Below are 26,147 nucleotides of genomic sequence, written 5' to 3'. Positions count from 1 at the left end.
AACAAACATGAGCATAAAAATGAATGCATTTTAATATTTAAAAAAGATTTGATAAAATGAATAATGCCCACTTATTTAACTGATAAGGTTTATGTTATTTCACTATTTGCTCTTTTGATGAGTAAACCAAAGAATAATTGCAAAAATGTGATATATACCAGCTAAACTGAGACAAACATTCCATTAGAATAGGATTTAGGTGATATAAAATTAATAATTTGTATTACTAAAATGTCTCATGGAGAGTCAGGTCCTCTACTTTTTGTCCAGCTGTCTATTCTGAAACCAGTGCAAAAAGATGTTGGCACCTTAACCAACATCACTGACAGAACACTTGCTATGTAGGTCTTTTCTACTCCCCTTACATACATTCACCCTTCAAAAAATTTTTTTGTTGGGGGGATGGGAGTAGAGGAAAATTAATAATCCAACAAAAAATACTAAAATAAAGCTCAGGCTCCTAAAGAAAAGGACAAAACAAATAAAAACAAATAAGCAAAAAAAAAAAAAATCTTTTTGTACAAAGTACAGCTTTGTTAATTTGTACTTAGTGTCATTATTTGCTTTTTTCCTGTTTTTTCCAACTTAAACACAAACAGCCCAATCAATTTTACTGAGATCGGCCTTCAGCAGAAAAATCTTGCCAATGTATTTCCATCTGCAGTTACATATGTTTTCAGACTTCTTTCTTTCAGGTGACAGAAGGTTAATATATGCTGCTTTTTTTAAAAATGCCTTAATTTTGTTTCATTTTTACTGAAGACAAGCAGATAAATACCTATAGCTAGATCTATGCCCGCAGGCATGAATATGCTTTAAGAGAAAATCTTTTAAGTTATGCAAGATGTTTTTGGAAGGAATTCTTTAGTGTGTTAGCTAATTGCAACTTAGCTCTAGAAAAAAAAAAAAGGTTTCCTCGGAATATTCTTGCAGTTTTTCCAATTTATTTACTGTATCACAGTCTGTTGCTCACATCTTCTGGAGATAAAAAAATAAATACATTATTTTTAAAAGGTCTACTGTAAGATTTTATTAAAAATATATTGTCTTGGCTAGAAATCTTAATTGCTGTTGGTACCATAAATATGAATTTTTCCTTCAGTCTTATGCAATCTGTTAAAAATATCTCCTGAATAAAAAGCAACTACAGAACACTTAGTTCAGAATATTTTAAAAATGATATTGAAGGGGTAATATACACAAAGAATACAGTAAATTATTTTGACTATGTTATGACAAACTCCAGGAAAATACACTGAGTTTTATCATTAGTCTAAATATTAGTATTATCAAGACTCATAATTGTTATTAAACAATTCAAACTGATGAAAACAATAGAAAAGCTAAAGGTAGGTTAAAACATTTATTTTACATTTAAAAATTGTAATGTATGATACCTCAATTGTTTGATGATCAGGAAAATACCACAAGATTTTACCTTATAAAAATGCGTTTTTGATATTATTTTATTCAGAACATAATTTGGATTCATGTTGTTCTCTGATGCCTAATTTCAGTTTAATTTACAATGGATTAAAATATACATATATTTTAGTTCCTTTTCTACTTGAATGTGACTTAAATTGACTTAGGTTCTCTTTGTAATTCAACACTTTAAAAAACCTACTCATATCAATAATCAGAATGTGCTAACACCCTCTCAGGGCATTAAATTTTTACGTAAATCGTTGATACAATCTTAAAAAGGTTAATGTCATAGCCAGCCTCAGAAACAGAAAACTTACTCTAACTCAGGAAGATCTGGTTACTAGGGTATACTTTTGGGAAAATTATTTCCCTTATTACTGGAGCAAACCATTAACATATGTTGAGCTTTCATTAATCTTCCATGCACCAAAGACAAGTTGAGAGCATTTTAACTGTGTCTGGGGCACACAATTATGATGTGAATTGCAAGGATAAGAGGTCACAAAAGCTCGTAAGTTAAAGGAATGACTAAGACCTTCTTTTGTTCTCAGTGATCTCAAAATAAAAGACCTCCCAGTGAGTCTGTTATGCTAAGTGATAAACACTAAAAACTCTAAACATTTTTGTGCTGTGCTGCTCTTTTGTTTGTGTTTGTGTTTTTTGGTTTTTTTTTTCTTTTTTTTTTTTCTTTTTTGAGACAGAGTCTGGCTCTGTCGCCAGGCCAGAGAGTACAGAGAGGTGATCTCAGCTCACTGCAACCTCTGCCTTTCAGGTTCAAGTGATTCTTCTGCCTCAGCCTCCCAGGTTGCTGGGATTACAGGCGCACACCACCACGCCCCACTAATTTTTGTATTTTTAGTAGAGACAGGGTTTCACCATATTGGCCAGGATGGTCTCCATCTCTCTTAACCTCCACCCACCTCTGCCTTCCAAAGTGCTGTGATTACAGATATGAATGATTGTGGCCCACCCTGTCTCTGTTTTAAATGAAGAGTAGGTGGGAAGTACCGGTTAATTTCATAAGTACTCACCAGGAAATTTATGTATGAAAATAGGATTCCCTAGGTAAGAAAGCCTTGACCATAAACTACCTGGATGATGAGGTGATATCAGCACTAGAAGAATTAGTAGTGGACTGAGGCAGCTCAAACTAAAACCATCTGCTCTAAACATCGTTGATTAAATTCATTCATCTTTTCCATGTTTTTGGTTAGTTTGTTTGTTTTGCATGCATTAAACACAATAAAGGCTGAGGCAAAAAGAATAAGGGAAAAATTCACTTCTGAGGCACGGACAAGAGTTGGTCAAGATCCTTCAAATAAGATGATAGCAAACAAATGAAAGTTATAACAGTAGATGTATATGTTCTTCAGAAGCCCAGTCTTCCCCAAGTGCCTCACAAAACAAGAAGTAGTTGTTCATCAAGGAAATGTTTGTGCACCAAATGTGTTGTATCATCAAGAACTATTACGAATGTGGTATTCCAGCGAATTTGCAGAAAGATTGTGCTATGAAAAATAATATTTAAAATCTGAATCTAGAGGACTGTGAGCAGTACTGAAAATAGCAAAGAGAAATCCCCACGTTAAAAATAAAGGGAATCTTGAAATGAAATTCCTTTCTGCCGCACTTTAAAATAGACCATCTGTCATAACAGTTGTAGATTCAAGGTGGCATGAAAGAGGTCAAGTCAAAGAGATATGGGTTTCAGCAATCTCAGGGAATGGGATAATCACAGACTATTTTGGCTCAACCCACGGCAAATAATTGAACCCACTGCATCTCCAAAGATTACAGTATTGGACTACAGTGATTTCAGATACAAAACTCAAGTACCCATTAATAAGAATATATTGGGATTTTCCAGATAAATGTTAAGGGTCAAGAATAAGGCAGGTAATGTCCAAAGCTAGGCATTATGTAGAAAATAACAGTAATAACAAAATAAATTCTAATCTTTTTAAAGTTCTAGGATACTAGTGCCTACTACCAGAATACACCAAATACCTAGTTGCCCAACAATTTCAGAGAACACCATAAAAAAGTTTAAGGAGTTACAATGGAAGACATGGAGCAAAAGGACGGAATAAGAATGAGTGTGTGTGCTTGTGTGTGTGTGTGTGTGTAGAAACGGAGAATTATATATTATAGTGCAGTAAATAAATGCTGAACTGGCACTATATGACTTCTGATGAATGACATAGACAGGTAGAAAAGGCTTGATGGGATTCAAGGCTGAAGATGATGGTTTTGACGTAAATGGAAGTTAATCATTTAAACCACTTTTTAGAATCTCTCCTTCACCTCAGTGATGGAGGTACATGCATGGCAGGAAATAAGGTTAGTCTGAAATTACTACTCTTTTCATTCCCCTTACTTCTAATAGGCAGAAAATTGTGAAAACTTTTTCTATTATGATGCCTTTTAAGGTGTATATATATATATATATATATATATATATATATATATATATTAAAAAGGTGATATATATACACACATATATATATGTGTGTGTGAGTGTGTGTATATATATATATACCTTTTTTATATATATATCACCTTTTTTAATATTCCCAAGGAATGAATATATCATCGATTGTGGAGAGTAAGAAGGATAAACACATACAAAATATTTACAAGACAGGTAGTACAGAAAAATAATACTCATATTCATCAGAATAATCAGGAGAGTCCTATTAAAATTACACATATATCAACACAAATATAACAGAAAGTTCAATAGCCATGAGCCCTGGAAATCTTTATTCTTTTACAAATTTTCCCCATGCTATGGTCTGAATGTGTCCTCAATGTGTTGGAAATGGAATCACCAAAGCAACAGTGTGGCAAGTTGGAGCCTTTTGGGAGATGTTTAGGTCGCAAAGGCTCCAACATCATAAATAAGCCATTATAAAAGAAGTACTTTTATAAAGGAAGCTTGGCTTCTCTTTCCTCTTTCATCCTTTCTACCATGTAAGGATACAGCCTTCCTCCCACCAAAGAGTGCAGCCCGATGGCACTATCTCGGAAGTAGACAGCAGCATCACCAGAGAGTTGAACCTCCCAGTCACTTTATCTTGGACTATATATATACAGAGAAATAAATGTCTCCTCTTTATAAATTACTCAGTCTGTGGTATTATGTTATGGTAACACAAATGGACTAAGACAGCAGGTAATTCTTTTTCAGTTATTGTCACACTTTAAAAAAAATATTTAGGAATTAAGGGTCTATATAGTTTTCAAAGTAATTTTCATAACAAGGACATTTAAATTTTGTTATCACACTACCAAAGGTCCTTTAGTGGTCCTCTACTTCCTTCAGAATGATATAAAATTTATATAGCATGATTTTTCTACATTTAAATAAAAACTCCTGGGTATATATTTGCCCTCCTATGTTAATGCAGTGTCTATATTCACAGCTCCAGACATCCTAGACAATTTTGTTCTTTCTAAAATGTATTGTGCTACCTTCCTCTCCATAAATTAATGAATAGTTCTTGCTCATTAAAACTATCAAAATAGTATTTATAACTTTCCTTTAGACATAAAGGGCTTGGAAGTTGCCACTCCAGTCCTCACAATAAGAGAAAAGCTGAGCAAATAGAAAATCAACAACTCTCCCTTTGATCCATCAGATAATTGATGCAACAGGGGCAAACTTTTTTCTCTCTACTCTCACAGAATTCTCACAGAATACTCACAAAAACACTACACACCATTTTAGCCTTTGAAAACACAGCTATATAAAATTGTATTTATGCCTAATCCTTAGTCAGATAAATATAAAATATCATGTTAAAGGATAAAGTGACATGGACATGCATAGAGTGATTTTAAGGAGTGGAGAATTTAATATGCAAGGTAGAAGTGGAAAGAAAAAAGGAAGAAACTTCTCTGTACACAGACAGAGGGAGGGGGCTCCAAAGCACAGAGAGGGAGTCCCACCTGCCACAGTTACCAGGCAGGTATAGGAAGAGGCTAGAGGAGGAGGCGTTTCATTTGCATAGGGTCCAGGGAATTGGTTTGACTAGTCATGTCATTCACAGAGACCGTGGAAAAAATGGCCCTTCCACCCTAGCCTATTTTTTTTTCTATGATATGCAGAATTATTTTACTTTCCAACTAAGTATTACTGAAGTATATTCATTGATTGTGTTTCTTTCTTTTTTTTTCTTATTATACTTTAAATTCTGGGGTACATGTGCAGATCATGCAGGATTGCTACATTGGTATACCCATGCCATGGTGATTTGCTGCATCCAACTCCCCGTCACCTACATTAGGTATTTCTCCTAATGTTATTCCTCCACAATCTTCCCACCCCCTGCTAATCCTGCCCTAGTCCCCCAACACCCTGAGAAGACTTGGTGTGTGATGTTCCCCTCCCTGTGTCCATGTGTTCCCATTCTTCAACTCCCACTTTCGAGTGAGAAGATGCGGTGTTTTGTTTTCTGTTCTTGTGTCAGTTTGCTGAGAATGATGGTTTCCAGCTTCATCCATGTACCTGCAAAGGACACAAACCATCCTTTTTTATGGCTGCATAGTATTCCATGGTGTATATGTGCCACCTATTCTTTATCCAGTCTATCATTGATAGGCATTTGAGTTGTTTCCATGTCTTGGCTATTGTAAGAAGTGCCACAGTGAACATACATGTGCATCTGTCTTTATAATAGAATGATTTATAATCCTTTGAGTATATACCCAGTAATGGGATTGCTGAGTCAACTGTATTCCTATTTCTAGATCCTTGAGGAATCTCCACACTGTCTTCCACAATAGTCGAACTAATTTACACTCCCACCAACAGTGTGAAAGTGTCTCTGTTTCTCGATATCCTCTCCAGCATCTGTTATCTCCAAATTTTTTAATTATTTAAATTCTAAGTGGCATGAGATGGTATCTCAATGTGGTTTTGATTTTCATTTCTCTAATGACAAGTGATGTTGAGCATTTTTTCTTAAGGTTGTGGGCCACATAACTGTCTTCTTTTGAAAAGTGTCTGTTTATATTCTTTGCCTACCTTTTGATGTTTTTTTTTTTTTTCTTGTAAATTTGTTTGAGTTCTTTGTAGATTCTGGATATTAGCCCTTTTCAGTTGGGTGGATTGCAAAAATGTTTTTCCATTCTGTTGGTTGCCAGTTAACTCTAATGATTGTTTATTTTGCTGTGCAGAAGCTCTTAAGTTTAATTAGATCCCATTTGTCTATTTCAGCTTTTGTTGCTATTGCTTTTGGTGTTTTATTCATGAAGTCCTTGCATTCAGCCTATGTCCTGAATGGATTGCCTAGGTTTTCTTCTAGGATTTTTATGGTGTTAGACTTAACACCTTATGCTTAAATTTCTAATCCATCTGGAGTTAATTTTTGTATAAGGTATAAGGAAGGTGTTCAGTTTCAGCTTTCTGCACGTGGCTAGCCAGTTTTCCCAACACCATTTATTAAACAGGGAATCATTTCCACATTGCTTGTTTTTGTCCAGTTTGTGAAAGACTGGATGGTTGTAGATGTCTGCTGATACTTCTGTCTCCTCTGTTCTGTTCCATTAGTCTATATCTCTGTTTTGGTACCAGTACCATGCTGTTTTGATTACTGTGTAGTATAGTTTGAAGTCAGGTATAGTGATGCCTCCAGCATTTTTTTTTTTTTTCCTGAGGATTGTCTTGGTTATATGAGCTCTTTTTTGGTTCCATATGAAGTTTAAGTTGTTTTTTTCCAGTTCTGTGTAGAAGGTCAACAGTAGCTTGATGGGAATAGCATTGAATCTATAAATTATTTCGTGCAGTAAGGCACTTTTCACAGTATTGATTCTTCCTAATCATGAGCATGGAATCATTTTCCAAATGATTGTGTCTTCTCTTATTTTCTTGAGCAGTGGTTTGTAGTTCTCCTTGAAAAGTTTCTTCACGTTCCATGTTAGTTGTATTCCTAGGTATTTTATTCTCTTTGTAGCAATTGTGAATGGGAGTTCACTCATGATTTGGCTTTCTGTTTGTCTGTTGTTGGTATATAGGAATGCTTGTGATTTTTGCACATTGATTTTGTATCCTGAGACTTTGCTGAAGTTGCTTATCATCTTAAGGAGATTTGGGGCTGAGACGATGGGGTCTTCCAAATATACAATCATGTCATCTGCAAATAGAAACAATTTGACTTCCACTTTTCCTAATTGAATATCCTTTTTTTCTTTTTTCTTTCCTGACTGCTTCGGCCAGAACCTCCAATATTATGTTGAATAGAAGTGGTGAGAGAGGGCACCCTTGTCTAGTGCCAGTTTTCAAAGGGAATGCTTCCAGTCTTTGCCCATTCAGGATGATATTGGCTGTGGGTTTGTCATAAATAGCTGTTATTATTTTGAGATACATCCATTGATACATAGTTTATTGAGAGTTTTTACCATAAAGGGCTGTTGAATTTTGTCAACGTTCTCCTCTGCATCTAGTGAGATAATCATGTGGTTTTTGTCTTTGTTTCTGTTTATGTGATGGATTACGTTTATAGATTTGCATGTTGAAGCAGCTTGCATCCCCGGGATGAAGCCTACTTCATTGTGAGGGTTAAGTTTTTGATGTGCTGTTGGATTTGGTTTGCCAGTATTTTATTAAAGATTTTTGCATCAATGTTCATCATGGATATTGTTCTTAAATTTTCTTTTTTGGTTGTGTCTCTGCCAGGTTTTTGGGTATCAGGATGATGTTGGTCTCATAAAATGAGTTAGGAAGGATTCAATGTTTGTATTGTTTGGAATAGTTTCAGAGGGAATCGTACCATCTCCTCTTTGTATGTCTGGTAGAATTCGGTTGTGAACCTGTTTGGTCCTGGACTTTTTTTGTTTGGTAGGTTATTAATTGCTGCCTCAACTTCAGACCTTGTTATTGGTCTATTCAGGGATTCAACTTCTTCCTGGGTTAGTATTGAGAGGGTGCAAGGGTCCAATAATTTATCAATTTCTTCTAGATTTACTGGTTTATGTGAATAGAGGTGTTTGTAGTAAACTCTGATGGTAGTTTGTATTTCTGTGGAATTGGTGGTGATATCTCCTTTATCTTTTTTTATTGCATCTATTCAATGCTTCTCTCTTTTCTTTTTTGTTAATCTGACTAGCAGTCTATCTGTTTTTGTTGATCTTTTAAAAAACAAGCTCTTGGATTCATTGATTTTTTAAAAGTTTTTTTTTCTTCATTTCCGCTCTGATCTTAGTTATTTATTTTCTTCTGATAACTTTTGAATTTGTTTAATCTTGCTCCTCTAGTTCTTTTAATTGTGATGATAGGGTGTTGATTTTAGATCTTTCCTCCCTTCTCATTTAGTGCTATAAATTTTCCTCTAGACACTACTTTAAATGTGTCCCAGAGATTCTGCTACATTGTGTCTTCGTTCTCCTTGGTTTCAAAGAAGATCTTTATTTCTGCCCTCATTTCATTAATTATCCAGTAGTCATTCAGGAGCAGGTAGTTCAGTTTCCACATAGTTGTGCAGTTTTGAGTGAGTTTCTTAATCCTGAGTTCCAATTTGATTGCACAATGGTCTGAGAGACTGGTTGTTATGATTTCTATTCTTTTGCATTTTCTGAGGAGTGTTTTACTTCCAATTATGTGGTCAATGTGGTGCTGAGAAGAATGTATATTCTGTTGATTTTGTGTTGGAGAGTTCTGTATATGTCTATTAGGTTTGCTTGGTCCAGATCTGAGTTCAAGTCCTGGATATCCTTGTTAATTTTCTGTCTTGTTGATCTGTCTAATATTGACAGTGGAATGTTAATGTTTCCCACTATTATTGTGTGGGAGTCTAAGTCTCTTTGTAGGTTATTAAGAACTTGCTTTATGTATCTGGATGCTCTTGTATTGGGAGCATATATATTTAGCCTAGTTAGCTCTTATTGCTGCATTGATCCCTTTACTATTATGTAGCACCCTTCTTTGTCTCTTTTGATCTTTGTTGGTTTAAAGTCTCTTTTACCAGAGACTAGGATTGCAACTCCTGTTTTTTGTTGCTCTCCATTGGTTTGGTAAATCTTCCTTCATCCCTTTATTTTGAGCCTATGTGTGTCTTCAGAAGCTCTTGTAAGGCAGGCCTGCTGGTGATGAAATCTCTCAGCAATTGCTTGTTCGTAAAGGATTGTATTTCTCCTTCATTTATGAAGCTTAGTTTGGCTGCATATGAAATTCTGGGTTGACAGTTCTTTTCTTTAAGGATGTTGAATATTGGCACCCACTTTCTTCTGGCTTGTAGGGTTTCTGCTGAGAGATCCACTGTGAGTCTGATGGGCTTCCTTTTCTGGGTAACTCGACTTTCTCTATGGCTTAGTATTTTTTTCCTTCATTTGAACCTGATGATTATGTGCCTTGAGGTTACTCTTCTTGAGGAATATCTTTGTGATATTCTCTGTATTTCCTGGATTTGAATGTTGGCTTTGCTAGGTTGGAAAAGTTTTCCTGGATAATATCCCGAACAGTGTTTTCCAGCTTGATTTCATTCTTCCTGTCACATTCAGATACCCCTGTCAAAGGTAGATTAGGTCTTCTCACATAATCACACATTCCTTGGGGGCTTTGTCAATTCTTTTCAGTCTTTTTTCTCTAACTTTGCCTTCTCATTTTATTTCATTGAGTTGATCTTCAATCTTTGATATCCTTTCTTCTCCTTGATTGATTCAGCTATCACAACTTGTTTATGCTTTGTGAAGTTCTAGTGCTGTGTTTTTCAACTCCATCAAGTCATTCATGTTCTTCTCTAAGCTGTTTTTTCTAGTTAGCACTTCATGTAACCTTTTTTTCAAGGTTCTTAACTTCTTTGCATTGGGTTAGAACGTGCTCTTTTAGTTCAAAGAAGGTTGTTATTACCCTTCCTCTTAAGCCTGCTTATGTCAGTTTATCAAACTCATTCTCTATCCAGTTTTTGTTCCCTTGCTTTTGAGGAGCTCCTCCTTTGGAGGAGAAGAGACATTTCTGGTTTTTGGTGATTTCGCCCTTTTTGTGCTGGTTTCTTCCCATCTTCATGGATTTATCTATTTTTGGTCTTTGAAGCTGGTGACTTTTTGATGGGGTCTCTGAGTGGACATCCTTTCTGTTGATGTTGAAGCTATTTCTTTCTGTTTTTTAGTTTTCCTTCTAACAGGAAGGCCCCTCTGCTGTAGGACTGCTGGAGGTCCACTCCAGACCTTGCTTGCCTGGGAATCATCTGTGGGGGCTGCAAAACAGCAAGGATTGCTGCCTCTTCCTTCCTCTGATAGATTTGTCCCAGAAGGACACCCACCAGATGTCAGCCAGAGCTCTCCTGTATGAGGTGTCTCTTAAGCTATATGGTGGTCAGGGAATCACTTGAGGAGGCAGTCTATCCCTTTTCATGGCTCAAATGCTGTGCTGGGAGCTCTGTTGCTCCCTTCAGAGCTGCTGGGCAGGGACGTTTATGTCTACTGAAGTGGGACTCACAACTGCCCCTTTTCCCAGGTGCTCTGACTAGAAAGGTGGGGCTTTATTTATAAGTCCCTGATGGGCTGCTGCTTTTTTCAGAGATGCCCTGCCCAGCAAGGAGGAATTCTAGTCCCATTCTGCCTGTAGAGGCCTTGTTGAGTAGCTGTGGGCTCTGCCCAGCTGCTGTGTAAACTTGCTTGTGATTTTGTTTACACAGGCAAGGTTAGAACTGCCTTGGTAATGGCGGACACCCCTCCCCACACCAAGCTTGACCATTCCGGGTAAAGCTCAAGCTGCTGTGCTGGCTGCAAAAATCTCAAACCAGTGGGACTCAGTTTGTTGGTTTTTGTTGGGGTGGGACCTGCCAAGCCAGATTACTTGGCTCCCTGCCTTCAACCCCTTTTCTTCAGGGAATGGGTGATCCTGTCTCTCAGGCATTCCAGGTGCTGACTAGAATGGCCACCCAGTTTTGTGCTGGAAACCAGCTGCACTGGTGTTGTTGGCAATGGCCAGAATCTCCTGGTCTCTGGGATGTAGACACCATGGGGAAAGCTCAGTAACAGAGCCAGAGTGCCAGAGTGCCTGGGAAAGTTCCAGATGTCCTCCCTTGGGTAGGTGGGGGAGTTGTCCCACCAGTTGCACTTCCCAGTTGAGGTAATACCCCACCCTGCCTCAGTTTGCCCTCCTTGGGCTATACCCACTGTCCAACCAGTCCCATTGAGATGAACCTGGTACCTCCATTGGAAATGTGGAGATCACTCACCTTCTGTGTCACTCTTTCTGGGAACTGTGCTCCGGAGCTGTTCCTATTTGGCTATCTTGAGGGAAGGCTCCCTCCTAACTTTTAATATGCAATGTAGGGTGCCAAGACATTCTACACATTGTGGATATGTGGGGGCAGCCATGTTGCCAGGTACATGTGGAGCAAGGGCAAGAAGAAGAGGGCAGGAATTGCCATGTTTGGATTGACCCAATTTCTAATGGCCAGCATTTGCATATCAAAGATTGCTGGTTGCTGCGCTGGCTCTAAGAACTGGGGTGATGCTTTAAAAAAATGAGAACTTCCCGAGTATCCTTTCTCCTCTCTGTCTGCCTAAAATAATTTCTTAATAACTAGTACAACATTACAAGGCATGTTAAAAGGCAATATTAGGACCAGAAAAAAAACTCTACTTTGCCTTCCAAAGGTTTGCTAAAAATCAACTGACAAACAGCAGATTAATAGAAAAAGAGGCATAAAAACTTTACTAACACACACACGTGTGTATAGGAGTTACACAAAACACAAAAAGTAAAAAAAGGGGGGCTACATGATTGACACTTTTATACTATCTTGAGGTTAAAAATAAGGGCCTGGCACTCAGCAAGACAGGTTATGGGAGGGAGAGAAGAGAAAAGGCATGTCTAACCAAAGTGGTCTTAAGTAAATAAAACCTTACAGATAGTAGCCCTGAGATGGAAAAGCAGGTAGCCTGTGGTCAAATTAATTTTCCTGAGATCTGAACAAAGGAGACATTTCAGAGAAAGCCTGGTTCCTTATGTCACTAAGTAGCTAATTTCAAAGATTAATATCAAATCTTTGAAATTAATTTCAAAGATTTCAAAAATTAGCTCATACATGAAAAGACCTTTCCCAAAATTTTAACCTGCAACCTGAAAACTCAAGCTGTGTTCTTCTCTCAAATTTCAAAACTAATGATAGTAGATTTTTCTTTACAAATGTAAATATTCTCCACAAAAGGCAGATTTTTAGGGTTATTGTTTCTGTCTACCCTCTGAATAACTATCTCAAAATATGGCAAGGAAGTGTATTTGGAGATAAAATATTTGTGGTATCCTTCATCTGAAATCACAGTCTAAAGAGACAATCCAAGCATCAAAACCAGACATGGACATGAGAGAGTTAGTTTTAAATAATTATGATTAATATGCTAAGGATTCTAAAGAATAAAGGGGCCAACATGCAAGTGCAGATGAGTAATGTAAGCAAGAGTTGAAAATGTAAAAATGAATCAAAATCAATATTAGAAAGCAAGAATGCTGTAACAGAAATGATGAAAGCCTTATCAGTAGACAATAGAGGAAATTGCCAGTAAGTTTTAAGATACGTTAATAGAAACTACCAAGTGAAGTTCAAAGAAAAATTATCTAAAGGAACATTACATCCAAGAACTGTGGGAAAATTACAAAGGACATATAATCTGTATTATAACAATATCGACAGTAGAAGAAACAGAGTTAGAAACAATGACAGATGACAAATCACAGACCAGGAGGCTTAGAAAACACCAAAGAGAATAAAATCCAAAAAAATCTACAGCTATGCATATCATAATAAAATGCAAAAAGCAAAGACAAAGAGAAAAATACCAAAAAATATATCTTTTCTATAGAGAAAAAAGAATAAAAATTACATCAGGCTTTTCTTTTCATAAAACATGTAGGAATAAAGAGAGCAGAGCAAAATACTTAAATAATTAAAATAATGAAATCACAAACTTCGAATTCTGTGTCAAATAATGTTATCCTACAAAATTAGAAGAGATGTAAAAACTATCTCAAAGAAAAATAGAGAAAATTTGTCACTGGTAGAACTACTTTACAGAAAACATTAAAAGAAGTTCTACAAAGAGAAAAAAAATAATATATGTCAGAAACTTAGATCTACATTTATTAAAAAAGGTTTAGAAAGAAATAAAGGTAAAATAAATCCTTTCATTTTTCTAATGCTTAATCTAAGTGATGAGTTCATTGAAAATTAATAATCACAATAATATATTTGGTGATTCCAGCTTATAGATAAGTGAAATAAAATGACAAGGTTGTAAGAGCTGGGAGGGAGGAATTTGGAATACTCCATAATGAGGCACTTGCTCTACCTGCTCTATCATGTTATTTAAGAGTGGACTTGGTTTAATCAAAATATATATTGCAAATACTAGGGCAACCATTTTTTTTAAAGAAGTAAAATACATATACTAAATAGATAATAAAGAAATAATGAACAATTCTATCACAAATTTGATAAGCTAGACAAAACTGACCAATTCCTTGAAAGACACAATCTACCAAAACTCACACAAGGAGAAATAGATAATCTGAATAGGCCTGTACTTACTAAAGTAACGAAATCAATAATTAATGCTTTCCAAAGTAGAAAGCATTAGGACCAAGTTGTTTTACTGTTAAATTCTATTAAATATTTAAAAAATAAATGACATTGATTCGATTATCTGCAGTCTGTTTCAGAAAATAAGAACAAAAGGCACACATTTTAACTCACTCTATGAAGCCACATTGCTCTAACCAAAAGCAGACAAAGAAATATGAAAGGGAAAATGCAGACTAACATCTTTCATAAACATAGGGGCAAAAATCCCCAATGAAATATTAGGATTATTAGAAAACAAAATCCAATAATAAATACAAAGAATTATATGCCATAACCAATTTGAATTTATTCCAGCTGTGCAAGTCTAATTCAACATTTGAAAATTAAGTAATGTAATTCATCAACAGCTAAGGAAAAATATCTTATGATTACATAAATATATTTCATAAAATCTAACATCCATTCAGGATTTTTAAAACCTCAGCAAACTGGGATAGACTGAAATTTTGTCAATACGATAAAGGACATCTACAATAAACTAACAGCTAACATCATACTTAATGATAAGAAACTAGATGCTTTCCCTCTATGTCAGAAAAAAGGAGGCAAGTGAGTCTCTTCTCACAGCTGCTATTCAACGTTGCATTGGAAACTCTAGCTAAAGCAACAAAACAAGACAATAAAAAAGTATAGAGATTAGAAAGGAAGAAATAAAACACCTCTTTTTTTACAGTTTTATTATTGACATAATTGTCAATGTAGAAAATCTCCAAAATAAAAAACAAACAGACAAATGTAAAAATACTGTTACAACTGTTAAGTGATTGATTATAGCAAAGTTTCAGGATACAAGGTCAATATACAAAAGTCAATTGCTTTCTTATACATTTGCAATACAAAATTAGATGTGAAATTAAAAACACAGCATCATATACATTAGCATCAAAACCGCTGGAATATTTAGGTATAAATCTAACAAAAATATATGACAGCTATATGAGAAAAACTACAAAACTCTGATGAAAGAAATCAAAGGTCTAAATAATTGTAGAGATTCCATATTTGCAAATTCAAATTACTCAATATTATCAATATGCCAACTTTTTTCCAGCTTGAACTACAGATTCAAAGAAATTTCAATCAAAATCTCATCAATTTACTATAGAAACAAATTGATTCTAAAATTTGTATGAAAAGGCACAAGATGCAGAATAGGCAACTTTGAAGAGGAACAATGTCAGAAGGCTCCCACGACCTGACTACAGGTTTACTATGGAGTTACAGCACTCAAAACAGTGTAGTATTTGCAAAAGAATAAATACACCAATCCAAACACTTAGAGTCCAGAAATAAACCCACACAGATGTAATAAACTGATATTTGACTTAATAGTAAAGCAATCCAAAACTTAATAGTAAAGTAAAGTGTAAGGATAGTGTTTTCAACAAATGGTGCTGGAAAATCTGAATATTTACATACAAAAAAATAAATAATGACTTTAGACACTGACCTTACATACTCTCAAAAATTAAAGTGGATCACGTATTTAAGAGTAAAGTGTAGAAGTATAAAACTTTTGTATGATATTAGGCCAAAATCTAAGTGACCTTATATGTGACAATGGATATTTAGATACAATACCAAATGCACAATTCAGGAAAAAGTGAATAAGTTGGACTTCATTATAATTAAATATGTCTGCACTTGAATGACAATGATAAGAAAATTAAAATGCGAGCCACAGACTTAAAAGAAATATTTATAAAACATACTAATTTAAAAAAGGTGCTCAAAATACACAAAGCATTGTTAAAAGTCATCAGTAAGGAAGCAATTGACACAACCAAAGTGCACAGTCAAATAGTGATGACATGTCTATTGACACCTCATCAAAGAAGAAATATAGATGGCAGATAAGCATATAAGAATGCTCAATGTTTTATGTAATTAGGAAAATGCAAATTTAAAAAAGCAATGTAATATTACTACATACCTAGTAGAATGGTGAAAATCAAAACATCGACAACACATGCTGGTGAGTATGTGCAGCCACAGGAAGTTGTATTCATTGCTGTTGAAAATGGAAAATATATCAAAATTTCACAAGACACTTTGGCAGTTTCTTACAATGCCAAGCAGTTTTATCATATAAGCCAGCAATTATACTTTTAGTTATTTAATACCCAAATGAGTTAAAAACATATGTCCACACAAAAACACAAACAGTAATTTTCAGTTATTCATCACCAAAAATTGGGAGTAATCAAGCAGGTTTTCAACAGGTGAATGGATGAACAAACTGTAATAAATTCATACAATGGAAAAATATTCCCCAATAAAAATAAATGAGCTATCATGCACAAAATATTGCTACGTGAAAAAGGCTAGCTTAAAACGGCTATATTCTTTGCAATTCCAACTATATGATAGTCTACAAAAAGGCATAACTATTGAGACAGTGAAAAGATTGGTGCTTCCCAGGACTTGTGGGGAGGGAGAATTTTCTGGGGAATACAAATGGATCTCTAATCCTGGATACAAGAATGAATTTGGCAAAACCCACAGACTTGTACAGCAGAAAGGGTAAATGCTAATGCAATCTATAAATGTTACTTAATAATAAACTAGTATTAATAGTTCATCCATTGCTACAAATGTAATTTATTAATGCAAGATGTTAATTACAGGGAAAACTGAGCAGTGGGAGCAAAGGAAGACAATATGAGAACTCTATGCTTTCGTCTCAGTTTTTTTGTAAACCTAAAGCTGCTCTAAAAACTAAAGCTTATATTTTTAATGTGTTATAAATAGATATACATTTATGCCAAATGTGTTTTTTCAATTATTAGTTTAATCTGAAATAAGTTGGAAGTAATATTTAAGGAGGGCTATTTAAGCATTTAAAATATTTGAAAGATATTAAACTAAATATTTTAAAGTTATTTTCAAACATATTTGAATTGAAATAAAAATATTTTGGCACAATTTTCTTCTTATTTTTAACAATCTATTAACATTCCATGCATAGACAGAGGATTGCAGAACAGTAATCCATTAGAGAGTGACATACTGTTTCCTCTATTAAATATGTATTAATGACTATTTGTAGCTACAATTATAAAGAAGACTTCTAAATCAAATTATAAGTTATCCTAATTAACAAATTAGAGGACATTTTGCAAATAATAGGCAAGGTTCAGTAATAGTCGTACATTTTTGGTAGGTAATTTGGCAAAAATTAAATAAAAGAAAAACACATTTATCCTAATTGTCAAGTTAGAAAGTTTACCTCTACAGAAATTATTCCCAAATAAGATATTTGCATATGTGGAAAAAATGTATTACAGAATATGGATATGATTTCATCACCTCCCTTGTAATCTTTCAGCTTTTCTTGCTAAAAGTCATAAAATTATCACAAACTAACAATTTATTATCTTGAATTTTTTCTGTTTTGGATTGATTTATATAAGAGGGAAACAAAGTGTATTTTATCTTGGTCCTGTTTAAGTTTTTTGAAGCAAGTTACTTTTATTGGGTAATTAACTTACTGGCACGTTTCTTTCTAAGAATTGCTAATATACACAAGTGAAGAAATAAAAATAAGTGATCAGGTACAATAATTTATGTGAGAATAGTCCGATTCATAGACATAATTTAAATTTTTGGTCAACTAATTTTAGTTTAATTCCATTTATGTCTTCCAAACAGTCAGAATTAGTTCTTAGTTATTTAACCATAATTGTTTTAATTAATATTTTAATAACTATAAGAATAACATAAATATAAGTCATTTTTTTTTAGTGATTTAGTAATAAAGATACTTCCAAGCCAAATCTTAGTTGTCATCAGTTGTGCAGTCTGTGAATGATAGTAAGAGAATGTGTTCACTTTCTTTAAGGTTTACACGAGTTATTCCACAAGATTGGGGTTGAAAATGCACACCTTAAAATTCAATTTTCCAATGAATGATGATTAGGTACCTAAGAGCTTATAGAGGTTATGTGCATTCATCTTGATGCTCTCAAAAATTACATTCAGCTCTAAAATTATATTAGGTAGCAATAAACTTGATTTTTAAAGGATGACTATTAACAGTAAGTAAAAAATAATAAGGTATGTCAAGCAAAACCATACACTATTTTTGGCTAATAAATTTTAAGAAGCCACTATAGCATGGCAAATTGCTCACTAATAATCCATAAATTAGGATTCTGCTCGTAACTTGGACAATGAAACTTGGTATCACCACATTGGCTAAACAATTGTGTCTCAAGTTTTTCATCTGTAATGAACAGTTATATGTTAATCAAATACAACACAGGAGATCAAATTTAAAATACCCAGAGTTTATACATGGAAGCTGAATACATTATCCTCAGGTTTTTAAAATATGTCATAAATTTTTAGGAAGTAATTTTGATTTTATGAGTGAAAAGAGAAATGTATTATTTTTTCCTGGACTCATTAGATTTTCTCTATTCTCAGAAACACCTAGAAATACATTAAAGTTGATTAACATGTTTCATCTGGAGAGGAATTATTGTTTCCACTTATTGTCTGATATGTTTGTCAATAGATTTTTTTGTATTTTTTTTGTTTGTTTTTAGTTTTTTAGAAACTATAATTTTCTCATAAAGTAAAGGAGATGCTGAGGATGAGAAAAAAATTTGAATTAAAGATCACACAACCAACTAAAAGTAGTTTCAACCAACTAAGGGTAGTTTCTAACAAGGGTAGGATCAGCAAGGTAAAGAGATTGGGAAAAAAATATGTTAGCTAACTAGAATTGGAAGTAACTAATTTTTTATTAAAAATAATTAATATTGATTGATAAAATAGATTCATAGTTGATAAGATTGACCACACAATATTTACCCCATCTTGCAAATACCGCTTTTTCTCAATTCTTTTCTCAAACCACGATTAACACACTTTAACATTCCCAAGGTTATGATCTAGTTTTTAGTATCTTTCAATAGGAGCAGATATTTTTCTTTTAACATATATCCATTTTGATAATCAGTAATTTACATACACACAAATATTTATATATTTTTTTCTGTTTGAGAGTTGTAGCCTTATTCATACTCCAATAATATTCTACTTAAGAAGATATGCAATGGAATATGTAACATAGAATAAGCTAAAAATAAATTCTCACACAATTATATTCATTCATTTCTCATCAATTATTTATTAAATGACGTCAAGCTCTGTTCTAGCCCTGGTGATAAATACTGAGCAAAACAGATAAAAAAAAATTATCTTGTGAACTTCACCATTATGAAGTTCACATAATACTGGAGGTAGCCAGCAAACCATAAACATACACTGATAAATTATATGCAGAATAAAATCGTTCCCGGAAAGTAGATCAGATTTATAATCATGATAGGGTATAGGGAGAGACTGTAATTTAAGAGTAGAAATGATATTTATGGGAAGGTGACATTTAAAAATGGTTTGAAAGAAGAGTGGAAATGACCCCCAGTAGATGTCTGGCAGAGAGCACTTCAGCGTCTAGAAAGAACCAGAGCATAGCCTCAGGAGGGGGAGCAAGCATGCCTGTCTTGCTACAGCAGAAAAGGGAGGTGACTACTGCTGGAGTGGGTGAACTATAGGAAGAATAGAGAGAAATAAGATCAGAGGTAATAGGGATGAGACTACATAAGGCCGTGTATGTCCTATTAAGAAATGTGTCCTTTATTCAGAGAGAAATAAAGGGTCATGGTGGATTTTGAGCAGAAAAAAAAGATGGCTTCCATTATATCAGATTTCCTCTGGCTGTTCTTTTAAGAATAGACTGGGTAGAGGCATGGGCCCCAGTTAGGAATCTATATTATCAGTCACAATAGTGTGCTAATGGACCCAAATTTCTTAACCTCAGCAAATGAACAGAACGAAAGTTATTTCTAACACATATATGTCCAACATAGATTTCAGGGGTCCTCTGCTCACCATGGCCACTAAGGAGCTCAGATTGGCAGAAGCTCTGCCTTGGTGCCTCTTCAACATATAAGAAAGGCAAAGGGGATGTGGTGAAGCATGAACCTGCTCTCAAAGCTTCCACAGAGAAGTTTCTCATGTCACCACTCTTTACATTTTATTATCCAATGCAAGCCACATGGTCATGTCTAACTTCAAAAAATAAAAATAAAGAATGTCTATTCTAACAGAAGGCTGGAAGAAGAAAATATCACAGAAAATTTTTCAGAAACTCCAGCAAAAAGTGATGGTGTCCTGGACTAGGGTGAATGGTGGAGGTGGTGAGAAGTGGTTGGATTCTGGATATTTTTGGAATGCACAGCCAGCAGTGTTTCCTGACAAATGGGATATGCGGTTGAGATTAAGGGAGGAGGGAGGAACGATGGGTTTTGAGGATAAACAATTGAAAAGAAGGGGTTGCCATGATTTATATCATGGAGACTCAAGGTTAAGCAGAATTTGGCAGAACTTAGATTTATATATTTCAAGTATTAGACAGTCAAGTGGAGAGCACAAATTCTTTCTTTCTTTCTATTTCTTTCTTCTTTCTTTCTGTCTTTTCTTTCTTTCACTCTCTCCTTTCTCTCTCTCTCTGTCTCTCTCTCTTTCTTTCTCTTTCTTTTCTTTCCTTCTCTCTTTCTTTCTTTCTTTTTCTTTCTACAGAGTTTTGCTCTTGTTGCCCAGACTGGGGTACAATGGCACAATCTTGGCTCATTGCAATCTCTGCCTCCCAGGTTCACGTAATTCTCCTGCCTCAGCCTCCCAAGTAACTGAAATTACAGGCACCCACAACCATGAGCCAACTAATTTTTTTTTTTTTTTTTTTTTTGTATTTTTAGTAGAGACAGGGTTTCACCATTTGGTCAAGCTGGTCTTGAACTCCTAATCTCAGGTGATTCACCTGGCTTGGCTCCCCAAAGTGCTAGGATTACAGGCATGAGGCACCACACCTGGCCTATTTCCCTTTCTCTAACGTACAATCACCATAGGTAAATGTCTATTGGGTCCCTTTCAGGAAGGCTGGGAGAAAGACTAAAGTACAAAATCTAAAGTAACTTAGAGAATACAGCTTAGGAGAATCTGCCCTAATACTTCTGAATTTCAAATATTTGAATATATTCCTTTTTTTAACACACATTTTCTAAAACTATTTTACCTAATACATCTTCTGCCATCATTCATTTTGCCTCAGATTATCATGAGATTTATTTTTTGATGCATGCACAGCTAATATTTCACTTTTTCTATGGTGATGAGGTACAAACCACCTGTTGTTCTATTAATTGTGATGTTATACTTAACTTTAAAAGTAGAAATAGCCTACCGATTTGAACATGATCTTAGATTTTAAAGATTTTACTTCTCTGAAAAGTGTAACATTCTAAATAAACATAAAACAGAGCAAAACAATCTAAATTTCAACTTGCTTCAAGGTGGTGCTGATGACAAGGAACTTGAGCAAAATGGACCACATTATTCATGATAGCTGAAGAGATAATGTGTGAAATTGAAAATGCTATTTTCATAACTCAGAGGCAGGCAGAGACAAAAATCATCAACAATTTATTTTGTCATTTTGAGAAAGAGCTAAGCAAAAACCTTCCTGTAGTTTCATGAGATTTTTCTCTATTTTGGTCTACACAACTGAAATTGCTGCAATTTCTATATGCTAAGACCTTAATTAGCAATTCAGTGCACCTGAGGCAGCAGCCTGACGCCATTGTTGCAACCGACTTTGAGAATGAAGGCAGCCCCACTTTGAGGAGTGATTACCATTTCTACCAACTGGCTTGTGAAATCTGAGCATCACCTGAGTTTCCCCTTGTTAATCCAAAGCATATCACAGGGCTCAGGTTGATGTCTAGGGTCCTTGTGCTCTCTGTGCTCTGCCCACACAGCAGCTGTAATCACATTCTGAGCATAGGGAGGCTGGTTTTATCTGAGTGCTCCAAATCCATTGTCGCAAAAAGGGACAGAGTGTCTTTTATTGAAATGAGCTGAAAGCATTTACACATTCTCCAAAAGAGCTGTGCTTCCTAAAGATACTCAGAAATTACTAATTGTGTCTGGTGCCAGGTGCACAAAGCAAATCATTTGATTTTGCTTTCACAGTTTTTAAGAAAAAAGAACATACATTTATAGAAAGGATCACCATACTGCTTCTTAAGATGTATTTATTGTTTCTGGGTATGATACCTGCTTTTTTTTTCAATGTATTATTCTAGCTCAATTTCCTTATGTTCTTTTCTTTTTCTCTTTTATTTTCATATTGAATTGTGATCAGAAAAGCAAATGGAATTTCATTTTGCAAAATTCTCTGTGGATTCCTATATAAATTTCAGAAACTATAGAGACTATCAGAAGATTGGTGTTTCTTTCTTAAAAAGTTGTTGGTTTGATATCCTTCAAACTGAGTGAGATTAAGGGGCACGAATGTCTAAGAGCTCATGAACATGCATGTGATAGCTCACCACTTCTTTTGTTAATGTAAGAACCATTGCTATTCACAATGTTGTGCTATTTTTCTTTTCAGCTCTAATTTTTATTCTCCTGCTATGTCTCTTTTATCGCATGAATGGTATCATAAAATTATCATTCCTAATGTTGTGTATGCCACATTGATGTGGTTCATTGTTCCTAATCTCTAAAGATTAAGACTGATTTTCATTTAACTTGCATAAACCTTTTCCATATATCTCTCTGTTGTCTTAATTGGGTTCACTTAATATTTTCTAGAATGATTTTTAAAGCGAATTAGTAATGTCAGGTTTGTTCCATTTTGTATTGATCTATAAATTCATCAGGTTTTTTTCTGGCATAAAATAATTACAGAATGAGTTTAAATGGGCCAGTGCACAGACATGTCTATCTATATAACTCAGTGTAAGACTTAGACTACGAAATTTTTGGGGGGTGATTTTAATGTATGTGTTGTTGTTTAATCCTAGATATGCCACCAAATATGTAACTAACTTTTTCAGTCATAGTTCAACCAGATAAATGGAACAAGTAGAGGACATAAATTAAGGTATTTATTATAACTTGTTGACTTAAAGAATTGTGGAGCTCCCAAGGCAGTTAAAGGTCTGTAGGGTAATACATTAGGAAGAAAAGATTGAAATTCTCAACCTTAAATAAAAGCTTCACTGTAACAGCAAAATTCTCTCTTCCAGAAAACTTCAGTACCATTCTAAAGACTTTCACTGATTGAATCAGACCCACCGGACTATCTAGAAATATCTTTTAGTCCACTGACTGTGAATGCCAATTACGTTAATCTAGATAAGTGCTTGATTGAATAACAGGGTATGGTATGATAGCCAAGCTGATTTATAAACCTGTCCATTAAAGTCCAAAGCCTGTCAACTTGACATCCATGTACATGTGTTAACACCAAGCTTAATCTCCAAATAAAGACAGTAAAAAAAGTTGTACTTTCAAGCCGACATGATCTAACTACCTGGGTATAACCAAAAGTGCCCTCTGGCTGTGGGGTTGTGCTTTGTTGGTGTAGATGTCTTAGTCCAAAGAGAGAAATAGCACCAGGAGGCATAATAATGATCCCATTGAACTAAAAATTGAGATTGTCACCAGCCACTTTGGTCTCCTCATGTCTCTGAATCAACAGTAAAGGCCATTTCCCCGGAGAAGGATTGTGATCCTTATGCAGTATTTACTTTTCTCCTGATGTCCTGTAACTTAAATACTGTGGTGTAAAGTCAACTGTTAGTGATATATCTCATGTTAGATGGAAAGAGATGTGAAAGGAAAAGAAAATTTACGTGTTTGTGTGTGTGTGTGTGTGTGTGTATCCATATATATAAATATTCATTAAAATCAAGGAATAAGGCTGGGCACAGTGGCTCATGCCTGTAATCCGAGCACACTGGGAGACTGAGGTGGGTGGATCACCTGAGGTCAGGAGTTTGAGACCAGCGTGAACAATATGGCAAAACCCTGTCTCTACTAAAAATACAAAAATTAGCCGGGTGTGGTGGTGGGTGCCTGTAATCCCAACAACTAGGGAGGTTGAGGCAGGAGAATCGTTTGAACCTGGGAGGTGGAGGTTGCAGTGAGCTGAAATCGTGCCACTTCACTCCAGCCTGGGCAACAGAGCGAGACTCAGTCTCAAAAAAATAAAATAAAAGGAATAAATGCTCATAAATATTACGGTCCTTACAGCTACAGCTGATTATGAGTTCATAGCTAACATTTATAACCACTACTTCTACTATCATTCCAGTACCTCAGCTAATCATGGGTCATTGTGTGGTGAGGTAATCTGAATCTTTATTACTGAAGGGAGTGGGCCGTCAGCAGTCCTGCGGGAGCTGGGTTGTTGTAATTTTGCACTGACTTTAATCACAGGACATAAAAACACTAGGACATGAGTTAAGAAATCACCTTATTTCCGACATATTTTCCTTACTTTCACTGTGTAGCAGAAGCAAACCAGTATTTTCTTGGTAGTCAGGATCAAGCACCCTAGTAAGTACAGGAAGTCCTTTCTGTAATGGTTACTGACGAGTTTAAAATGAGGAAACTGAGGCCAGTATAAGAACAATCAGATGCCAATTTATTCATCTCCAGGGCGAGGTTCTGTGGTCCTAAGGAAAGGGGGCCAGAGAAGTCGTGCTTGACTTCTCAGGGCAGGGGGTTTTATGGGGGTTAGATGGGGGCTGGCCTAGGATGCATGCAGTGGGCTGCCACTGGGTAAGGGTTGGCGGGATTTCTTCAATTTTCGCGGGTTCAGCTGTATAGTTTAGTGCTGAGGTTCAAATGCATAGCTTGGTGCTGAGAGTGCATAGTCTAGTGCTGAATATAGACCTGGGGGCAGAATGCAGAAGTGGGCAAGGGGAGCCTGCATGGAGGATCCAGATGCTGAGTAATGTGTTCTGCCTGATAAACTGTTACCAGGCATAGAGAGGGGTGGGTGTTGTTCATCCGGCTCTTAGCAAGGCTGTCAGCCTTACATTTTCTTTACCTATTGATTCAGAGACATGAGGAGACCAAAGTGGCAGGTGACAATCTCAATATTGTGCCTCCTGGTGGAGTTTTAGACTAAGACATCTAAACCAACAAAACATGAAGCCATAAGTAAAGAAAGTAAAAGCTTTCTAGTGGTAACAGTGAATGTTGCCACACTCAGTTTGACTATTTGATTCCTAAACCTGTGAATTCCGGCTATGGGAGAAACAGCACCATATATTGATGCTGCCTCAGAGCACATAGAGCTTTCTATAGAACCGTGTCCCAGCATTGCAAAATTTCCTACTACCTTGTTTTATAACTGAGCCATCAAAAGGCCATTCCACTGTTATCAAGTCAGCTCCATTCATATGGTAAAACCCGTGAATTTTATGAGTTTGGGCTCACGGTTACATTTCTTCTGCTATGAAGTGAATTTCTCAGTCACAAGCAATGCTATGTGGAATATTGTGATAGCAGACAAGGCATTCTGTAAGTCCACAAATGCTAGTTTTATCAGAAGCATTGAATGCAGGAGAGGCAAATCTGAATCTATTAGGTTGGTGAAAAAGCAATTGCAGTTTTTGCACTTAGGTTTTGCACCAACCTAATAAAGTTAAATGTCTATTTCAGTAAGAAAAATATGCTGCCCCTTTCCATGGTAGAAGTGGCTTGATGTAATCAACCTGCCAGGTAGCTGACTGATCATCCTGGGGAATGGTGCCGTATCAGGGACTTAATGTTGGTCTTTGCTGTTAGCAGATTGGGCACTCAGTAGTGTCTGTAGCTAGCTCTCCTTGGTCAGATAAAGTTCATGTTGCATAACTTTCAATTTTGCCACTGCAATCACTTCAAGAACTTATTAAACAGCAGTAGTTATGGCTAAGGAAAGAGGATGACAGGTAGATATTACAGGTCATCTTATCCATGTAATTTGCAAAAATAATTGGAAAATTACTAAAATGATTAAAATCCTACTCTGTTAAGCTCACCCTTTCATAAGCATTCACATAAATTCAAAATATTTCACAGTCATTGCAAGTAAGTGAGATCAATCCACATATTTCTTCCCAGACCTCTTTGTCAGCATTTTTTTCAGTTAAATACCTTCCAAGTTCCTGACCATCCAGCCAAACAATGGGTTAGATCTCATGAATCAATATCTACTAATACCTCTGGCAATTGTTTCTTCCAAGCAAAATGTATAAGCAAGTTCTAATAACTTAACCACTT

Source organism: Callithrix jacchus, chromosome 3, assembly GCF_049354715.1.
Source record: "Callithrix jacchus isolate 240 chromosome 3, calJac240_pri, whole genome shotgun sequence".
In the NCBI taxonomy this organism is placed as follows: domain Eukaryota; kingdom Metazoa; phylum Chordata; class Mammalia; order Primates; family Cebidae; genus Callithrix; species Callithrix jacchus.
The sequence above is the reverse complement of the archived record's forward strand: the minus strand, read 5'-3'. Positions refer to the sequence as shown.